The sequence below is a fragment of the Oncorhynchus tshawytscha genome, linkage group LG01 (assembly GCF_018296145.1).
Source record: "Oncorhynchus tshawytscha isolate Ot180627B linkage group LG01, Otsh_v2.0, whole genome shotgun sequence".
In the NCBI taxonomy this organism is placed as follows: Eukaryota; Metazoa; Chordata; class Actinopteri; order Salmoniformes; family Salmonidae; genus Oncorhynchus; species Oncorhynchus tshawytscha.
The window spans coordinates 6,999,143-7,008,279 of NC_056429.1; the positions used below are offsets into that span (position 1 = coordinate 6,999,143).

General features: G+C 40.4%; 2 non-coding genes across 2 annotated transcripts; both read right to left on the reverse strand.

Moving 5' to 3' along the window:
* Positions 1–1,642: 1,642 nt before the first annotated feature.
* On the reverse strand, positions 1,643–1,806 carry LOC121847541. The gene has a single exon (XR_006084413.1). It is a non-coding gene; the product is annotated as a U1 spliceosomal RNA (small nuclear RNA).
* Positions 1,807–4,754: 2,948 nt separating this feature from the next.
* LOC112261965 lies at positions 4,755–4,918 on the reverse strand. Its single transcript, XR_002955260.1, has one exon. It is a non-coding gene; the product is annotated as a U1 spliceosomal RNA (small nuclear RNA).
* Positions 4,919–9,137: the final 4,219 nt, after the last annotated feature.

Genomic DNA, 9,137 nt, shown 5'->3' on the forward strand with positions numbered 1-9,137 from the left:
TGACTGCCATTAGGTACCGAGATGAGATCCTCAGACCCCTTGTGAGACCATATGCTGGTGCGGTTGGCCCTGGGTTCCTCCTAATGCAAGACAATGCTAGACCTCATGTGGCTGGAGTGTGTCAGCAGTTCCTGCAAGAGGAAGGCATTGATGCTATGGACTGGCCTGCCCGTTCCCCAGACCTGAATCCAATTGAGCACATCTGGGACATCATGTCTCGCTTTAGTCCAGGTCTGGGAGGAGATCCCTCAGGAGACCATCCGTCACCTCATCAGGAGCATGCTCAGGCGTTGTAGGGAGTTCATACAGGCACGTGGAGGCCACACACACACTCATTTTGACTTGTTTTAAGGACATTACATCAAAGTTGGATCAGCCTGTAGTGTGGTTTTCCACTTTAATTTTGAGTGTGACTCCAAATCCAGACCTCCATGGGTTGATAAATTTGATTTCCATTGATAATTTTTGTGTGATTTTGTTGTCAGCACATTCAACTATGTAAAGAAAAAAGTATTTAATAAGAATATTTCATTCATTCAGATCTAGGATGTGTTATTTTAGTGTTCCCTTTATTTTTTTGAGAAGTGTAGTTTCACTGTCCAGATCTGTCTACACTTGTAAAATATCCAGACACAATTGCGTCTGACTCCCTCTGGAGGTTGGCAGGATAATCTGATGAAATGAAAAATCACCCGCGGGCTGTTAGTTGAGGAACCCTGTTTTACTGGGTGGGAAGGCATCTGAGACCGGATATAAGAGCTGCTGCAGCGGTGTCTCCAGGACTACAGAGGGGAAGTGATGTCAGGCTGACAAGTATGGATCTGTTTCCAGTAGCGTCTATTCGTGGATGCCAAAGGGAAGACAGGCTTCCCAATTTAAAAATAAAAAAATGTATCTTTCGTCTCTCTGTGTTTCATCATTTTCCTTGAATTCGCAAGAGGCTGAATGTATCTCACAGGAGAAAGCATCCGAGCGAGTGAAACAGCGTCACTTTGTCTCTATACGTGTCGGTAGGCCATTTATCTGATGCTTTCTGATCCAACCATTAATACATACATTGTTGTGCCCCTGGCCTGAGATGATGGAAGTTCAATATGTATATATATATATATATAGATGTAGAAGGCTAATAATGTTAACTAGCTAACGTTGCCCATTAAAGGAAGTTTAGCGAGCAATCATTTTATACAGGTAGCCTAGGACAACAACAAATACAAGTGTGTACTGTATGACAGAGTGACAGACCGTTTTGTCAACATGAAAGAGAGGAGGATGGCATTGGTGTGTCTCAACAAGGAGGGTGAGTCAACATGTTTCCCACTTGCACGAACACACAAATCAGAAACATGGACAGCCACATCATATTTTGGCGTACGGTGATTGGACTAAATTGTTTTTGGTCTCTTTTAGTTGTATTAGACTAAGCAGAGGTGATTTGATGAATATTTTTCACATATTTCTAACAGTAGAAAACAGCACGTGAATCGGATACAGCACCGAGCAAAGCGATGGACATGAATATAACTATTGTTGATTGTAGGATCTGTAAACAGCAGCGCTATTAATTAAAACCACAATCACCAAATATTGAATAAGGTAGATATCTACATGTTGAAGCATAAGCTTTCTTTTACAATAAAATCAGGGGAGAGCGCGAACGCAGTCCCCCACTACCAGAAATTATGCAATCGAGATTTCCACATTTGAGAAATTCGCAGGGGTCAGCACAGCCGGAGTGCAATGGCTGAGCCTCGCCCTGGGTGAACCGCCTTCTTGATCACGGTGTCTCCCTTGCCAGGTAAGTATGAGTTGTACATGAGTAATGTGGGATACTGGTTCCCGTGCAAACGTTTTAGTCTAATGGTTTTAGCACCCCGGCTATTGAGAAAAAAAGCTAATATTTTAAATAAACGTTCAGTATTATTTTGTCTGCCTGTAGCTGGAGAGGTGAAAACACGTTTGAACTGTTATTTTACTCGTAAAATATGAGTTTTTCCATTGTCCCAGGATGCAATTCTGCAGAAATTAGCATAACAAAAACATTTTTATTAAACGTGTCTGATAGCTGAAACTATAATGAATTATTATAAATGCCCCTGTGAGTACATCCAAAAATATTCTGAAACACACATAAAGCCAAGTGAATGGAATTTGTGATTTTATTTAGCCTTTCTCGTCTCGTGGTGAAAAACCAGACTGCAATTCTACTATAGACCACTAGTGGCCACCCTCACCAGTCCCACACAGCCACCCATGCAGGCACATTGAAACAGGGAGCGCTGATACAGTTAGTTTCTACTCTTTCTTGTGGTGTAAATGTCGAGACAGTGCGTCAAATCCCTGACTAAGCTTTAGCGTACTTATAGATTGAACTGAAAGTCAATGTATCCTAATGAACCCATGTCAGCCATTACTGGGGTGTGTTTGACAGGTCATTTTCAAAAATGGCTGCGGTCCGTAACGTTAAGAAACGACAAACACAAGCAAAAGTATAAAAGAGTAGCATGAGTAAATTTATAGCAATCCAAGTGAGATTTAAGTCAAGTGGATTTTGTTTTGGGCATGTGCGTTGCTAGAGCAACTCCTAGAACAAGGATAGGGGAGAGAGAGAATTCTGCTTGCAGAATTCTGCAAAAATATCCCCCGTGTACAACGTAGAACACCAAATAATGCATGCAGAGCAGAATTAGGCCGATACCCACTAATAATCAAAATCCAGAAAAGATACGTTAAATTCTACAACCATCTAAAAGGAAGCGATTTCCAAACCTTCCATAACAAAGCCATTACCTACAGAGAGATGAACCTGGAGAAGAGTCCCCTAACCTAAGCAAGCTGGTCATGGGGCTCTGTACACAAACACACCCTACAGAGCCCCAGGACAGCAGCACAATTAGACCCAACCAAATCATGAGAAAACAAAAAGATAACTATGGAGAAAACAAAAAGATAACTACTTGACACATTGGAAAGAATGAACGAAAAAACAGAGCAAACTAGAATGCTATTTGGCCCAAAACAGAGAGTACACCGTGGCAGAATACCTGACCACCGTGACTGACCCAAACTTAAGGAAAGCTTTGACTATGTACAGGCTTAGTGAGCATAGCCTTGCTATTGAGAAAGGCTGCTGTAGACAGACATGGCTCTCAAGAGAAGACAGGCTATGTACTCACTGCCCACAAAATGAGGTGGAAAATGAGCTGCACTTCCTAACCTCCTGTCCAATGTATGACCATATTAGAGAGACATATTTCCCTCAGATTACACAGATCCATAAAGAATTCGAAAACAAATCCAATTTTGATAAACTCCCATATCTACTGGGTGAAATTCCACAGTGTGCCATCACAGCAGCAAGATTTGTGACCTGTAGCCACAAGAAAAGGGCAACCAGTGAAGAACAAACACCATTGTAAATACAACCCATATTTATGATTATTTATTTTCCCTTGTGTACTTTAACCATTTGTACATTGTTACAACACTGTATATATATAATATGACATTTGTAATGTCTTTATTGTTTTGAAACTTCTGTATGTGTAATGTTTTCTGTTAATTTTTATTGTTTATTTCACTTTTGTATATTATCTACCTCACTTGCTTTGGCAATGTTAACACATGTTTCCCATGCCAATAAAGCCCAGTGTGAATTGAATTGAATTGAGAGAGAGAGGGATAGGGGGGATAGAGAGAGCAGAGAGGGCTCTAAACCCAACAATGCAAAAATATATATAGAGAGGGAGAGATAGAGCGAGGGGATAGATAGGAGATATAGATATAGAGAGAGAGAGTTAATGTCCTGTGCACAAGTACAGTACAATGCCTTTCTTGCAAGCTCTAAACCCAACAATGCAATAATTAATCAATAACAATGTAATACTAAAAATGACATAAGGTAGAGCAAAAACACACAAATAAAAATAAGAAACAAGCTTGTACACAGCTATGATGATAACACACGTGAATTAACTTGGTATATAGTGGGGTCGGTTTTTAGCATCAGAAACTCCAGGTCGGGTGAACAGGAGCTCAAGATGTTTTCAACTTCGGTAAACCAGGAGTTAGTTGTTAATGAGGAAGCATATACACCTCCCCCTGCTCTTACCAGAAGCACCCGTTGGAAAGCTACAGAAAACTGAAAAACTGTCTGGTTGAAAAACAAAGACATTCCCTAAAGTTCCTCTGTGATTCAAGCCTTTCTCAGAGTTCACAATGTTTATTTGACAAAACAACACGCAGCAGAGACGGTAGACCATCTGGCAGAAGTGTGCCTGTTTACAACGGGGACACGGCGCCTCCTACTGGACAAAATCAGTAAACGTTTACAGCGCCTATTATTCCCACGCGGTCTCCAATCCAAGTACTAACCAGTCGCGACCCTGCTAAACTTTATGAGTTTATTACGGTAAAGTATATAAAGTTACTGAGTCTCAAAAGCAAGTAAATTGAACCAAATATAGCAGCATACCTTTTTCATTAATTATGCTAAAATTGCCAATTGACAAACAGTTCTATTTTCCACATATTCCTAACATTAGAAAACAACACATGAATCGGATACAGCACCGACCAAAGCGATGGACATGGATAAACTGTTGATTTTAGGATCTGTAAACAGCAGCCCTACTACAAATACAACCACCAAATGATAGATGATAAGAAATAAGCGTGATATCTGCTGCATTTCAATGCTTCGACTACTTAAAAAGGATGAATAAACACCAGAAGGTTTACTTTCACAGTGAAATCAGGGGAGAGCGCGAACGCAGTCCCCCACTACCAGAAATTATGCAATCGAGATTTCCACATTTGAGAAATTCGCAGGGGTCAGCACAGCCGGAGTGCAATGGCTGAGCCTCGCCCTGGGTGAACCGCCTTCTTGATCACGGTGTCTCCCTTGCCAGGTAAGTATGAGTTGTACACGAGCAATGTGGGATAGTGGTTCCCGTGCAAACGTTTTAGCCTAATGGTTATAGCACCACGGCTATTGAGAACAAAGCCAATCAATTAAATGAATGTTCAGTGTTATTTTGTCTGCCTGTAGATGGAAAGGTGAAAACACGTTTGAACTGTTATTTTACTCGTAAAATATGAGTGTTTTTCCATTTTCCCAGGATGCAATTCTGCAGAACTTAGCATAACAAAATATTTTTTAGTAAACGTGTCTGATAGCTGAAACTATAATAAAAGATTAGAAATGCCCCTGAGTACATCCCAAAAATATTCTGAAACACACATAAAGCCAAGTGAATGGAATTTGTGATTTTATTTAGCCTTTCTCGTCTCGTGGTTCTTTTGTCTTCCAGAGAAAAACCAGACTGCAATTCTACTATAGACCACTAGTGGCCACCCTCCCAGTCCCACACAGCCACCCATGCAGGCATATTGAAACGGAGCGATGATGCAGTTAGAATAACAATAGTATTGTATTTCAACAACACCGCCTCTTAACAAATTAATAAACTGAAAGAATGTTACTGTTATAAAAGTCAGTAGCTCCCTGATAATACAAGAGAAGTGTACAGCCTGCTGGGAAAAAAACGAATGAGCATCTAGCAAGAGTCATCGAAATGGTTCATTAAAAGGTTTAAAAACAATTCTGATAAATGCAACAGTTGGACAATGGATGAAGATACTCCTAACGTTTTACAGTTGTTCAGTGGTGGAAAAAGTACCCAATTTTACATACTTGAGTAAAAGTTCAGATACCTTAATAGGAAATGTGAGTCACTCAGTGAAATACTTCTTGAGGATTTAAATATACTCAAGTATCAAAAGTAAATGTAATTGCAAATATGTACTTAATTATCAGAATCATTACAAATTCCTTATATTAAGCAAACTAGATGGAACAATTGTGTTTAAAATGTAAATAAAAAAATTACAGACAGCAAGGGGCATACTCTATCACTCAGGTATCATTTACCAACAAAGCATGTGTGTTTAGTGAGTCCAACAGATCAGAGGCAGTAGAGATGACCAGGGATGTTCTCTTGATAAGGGCAGTAGAGATGACCAGGGATGTTCTCTTGATAAGGGCAGTAAAGATGACCAGGGATGTTCTCTTGATAAGTGTGTGAACTGAACCATTTCCTGTCCTGCTAAACATTCATAATGTAACGAGTACTTTTGGGTGCCAGGAAAAATGTACGGAGTAAAAAAGTATATACATTTTCTTTAAGAATGTAGTGAAGTAAAAGTAAAGTAAAGTAAAAGTAGTCAAAAATATGAACACATTTTATTTAACCTTTTTTTAACTAGGCAAGTCAGTTAGGGAACAAATGATTTATTACAATGACGGCCTACCAGAAGGCAAAAGGCCACCTGTGGGGGACGGGGCTGGAATAAAAAATACAATTTAAATATAGAACAAACACACATCAAATGAACAGAGACACCACAACACCACATGAAGAGAGACACCACAACACCACATGAAGAGAGACACCACAACACTACATGAAGAGAGACACCACAACACCACATGAAGAGAGACACCACAACACCACATGAAGAGAGACACCACAACACCACATGAAGAGAGACACCACAACACCACATGAAGAGAGACACCACAACACCACATGAAGAGAGACACCACAACACCACATGAACAGAGACACCACAACACCACATGAAGAGAGACACCACAACACCACATGAACAGAGACACCACAACACCACATGAAGAGATACACCACCACATGAAGAGAGACCTAAGACAACAACATAGCATGGCAGCAACACATGAAAACACAGCATGTCAGCGACACAACATGACAACAACATGGTAGCAACACAACATGGCATCAACACAAAACATGGTACAAACACTTTGGGCACAAGACAACAGCACAAAGGGCAAGAAGGTTGAGACAACAATACATCACGCGAAGCAGCCACAACTGTCAGAAAGAGTGTCCATGATTGAGTCTTTGAATGAGGAGCTGGAAATAAAACGGTCCAGTTTGAATGTTTTTTTTGCAGCTCGTTCCAGTCCCTAGCTGCAGTGAGCAAACTAAATAGTAAAGTACAGGTACCCCAAATAACTACTTAAGTAGTACTTTAAAGTATTTTTACTGAAGTACTTTACACCACTGGAATTTTTATAACCCATCAGATATTGACAGAAATATAGTGCATAAATATTTTACTGGCACGGACAAATACTGAATGGAGTTCAGGGATTTTGGTGAGAATTCAGGTATTCAATATATTGTCAAATGTATCTTTTTTTCTTTTAATGCACTCATATATATATATACATTTTCTTATTGTTCCAGTTTAAAAAAAACATGTTTTTAATGTTAATGTGAATATAAAATGTTGACGTTGAAATGGTGCTGGAATAGTGGAGGCAGCTCCTATTTTCTTAGCAACTCCATGGTTCTAAATCAGAAGTTGTTTAGTGGTCTGAAAATGTCAGAAACATTAACTTGCTTGACCATGCTGTAGGTCATGCAACAACACATCATCAGTAGGGTAAAACTAACCTGTCTCACGACGGTCTAATCCCAGCTGACGTTCCCTATTAGTGGGTGAACAATCCAACGCTTGTTGAATTCTGCTTCACAATGATAGGAAGAGCCGACATCTAAGGATCAAAAAGCAACGTCGCTATGAACGCTTGGCCGCCACAAGCCAGTTATCCCTGTCTGTTACTGTATATGCAATATGCTTTGTGGACTTCCTGGACAGGGGTTTCTCATCGGTTTTGTGATAAAACAAAGGTGTGGTTGAATTTATTCTGCCAGTGTGTCTTCTTACTGTCTCTGCCTTTAGGCCTGTATATCACGGTGTCAAGGCAGATGAACTAACAGTTTATAGAGCAAACAACGCAATTATCACAACACAAAGGTTGTAATATGGCTAACATGGCACCGCTACTGTCTGCTTCTTCTGTTGCTTCTTCCCTGGTCAGATAACTTCATTACAGTACCCTGGGTCAGTTCATCCAGGCAAAGCTGTCATCAAGGCAAAGGGTGGCTATTTGAAGAATCTCAAAAATAAAATATATTTTGATTTGTTTAACACTTTTTTGGTTACTACATGAATCCATATGTGTTATTTCATAGTTGTGATGTCTTCACTATTATTCTACAATGTATAAAATAGTAAAAATAAAGAAAAACCCTTGAATGAGTAGGTGTTTTAAAACTTTGGACCGGTAGTGTATATTTTAGTCATGGTTAGCCTGGTCCCATACTCTGACAGTCATAGTTAGCCTGGTCCTATACTCTGACAGTCATAGTTAGCCTGGTCCCATACTCTGACAGTCATAGTTAGCCTGGTCCCATACGCTGACAGTCATAGTTAGCCTGGTGCCATACTCTGACAGTCATAGTTAGCCTGGTCCCATACTCAAACAGTCATAGTTAGTCTGGTCCCATACTCTGACAGTCATAGTTAGCCTGGTCCCATACTATATTGTTATCCTGGATCATGGTCTTAGAGGCTTTGAGCAGTGACAGATTTGAAGCCACTTTGGCCAGAAGAGATTTTCATACCATGATGTCACATTGGGGAGAGGCTTCAGTGTTGACTGTTTTTCTGTGAATATTGAACATTATTAGTATAATCACAATTATTATTCAGTTTTAAGTTGGATTAGTCTTATGTACCGGATACACATGGTCTACATTGTCCAATGGTGCAGTGGTAGTATTTGGAGAGGACCCCGGGGTTGGCATGACGAATTGATTCAGCCGGATGTAGAGGCGCTGTTGTGCCCTCTTGACAAGACTGATGGTGTTGTTGGTCCATTGACAAGTTCCTCAGTGATGTGGACGCCAAGGAACTTAAAACTTGTGTCTCTGACAGCCAAGGAAATTAAAACTCTTGACTCTCTACTGCAGTCCCGTTGTTGCCAGATCAGGGCATGTTCCATCCTCCAGTCAACAAGTAACTCCTTTGTTTTGCTGACATTGAGGGAGAGGTTGTTGTCGTGGCACCAGTTCACCAGTTCACTTACCTCCTCCCTATAGTCTGGCTCGTTGTTGTTGGTTATCAGGCTTACAATTATTGTGTCGTCAGCAAACTTGATGAAGGAGTTGTTGACGTACAAAAGCCACGTAGTCGTGGGTGAACAGGGAGTACAGCAGAGGACTGAGGACACACTCCTGGGGAGGCCC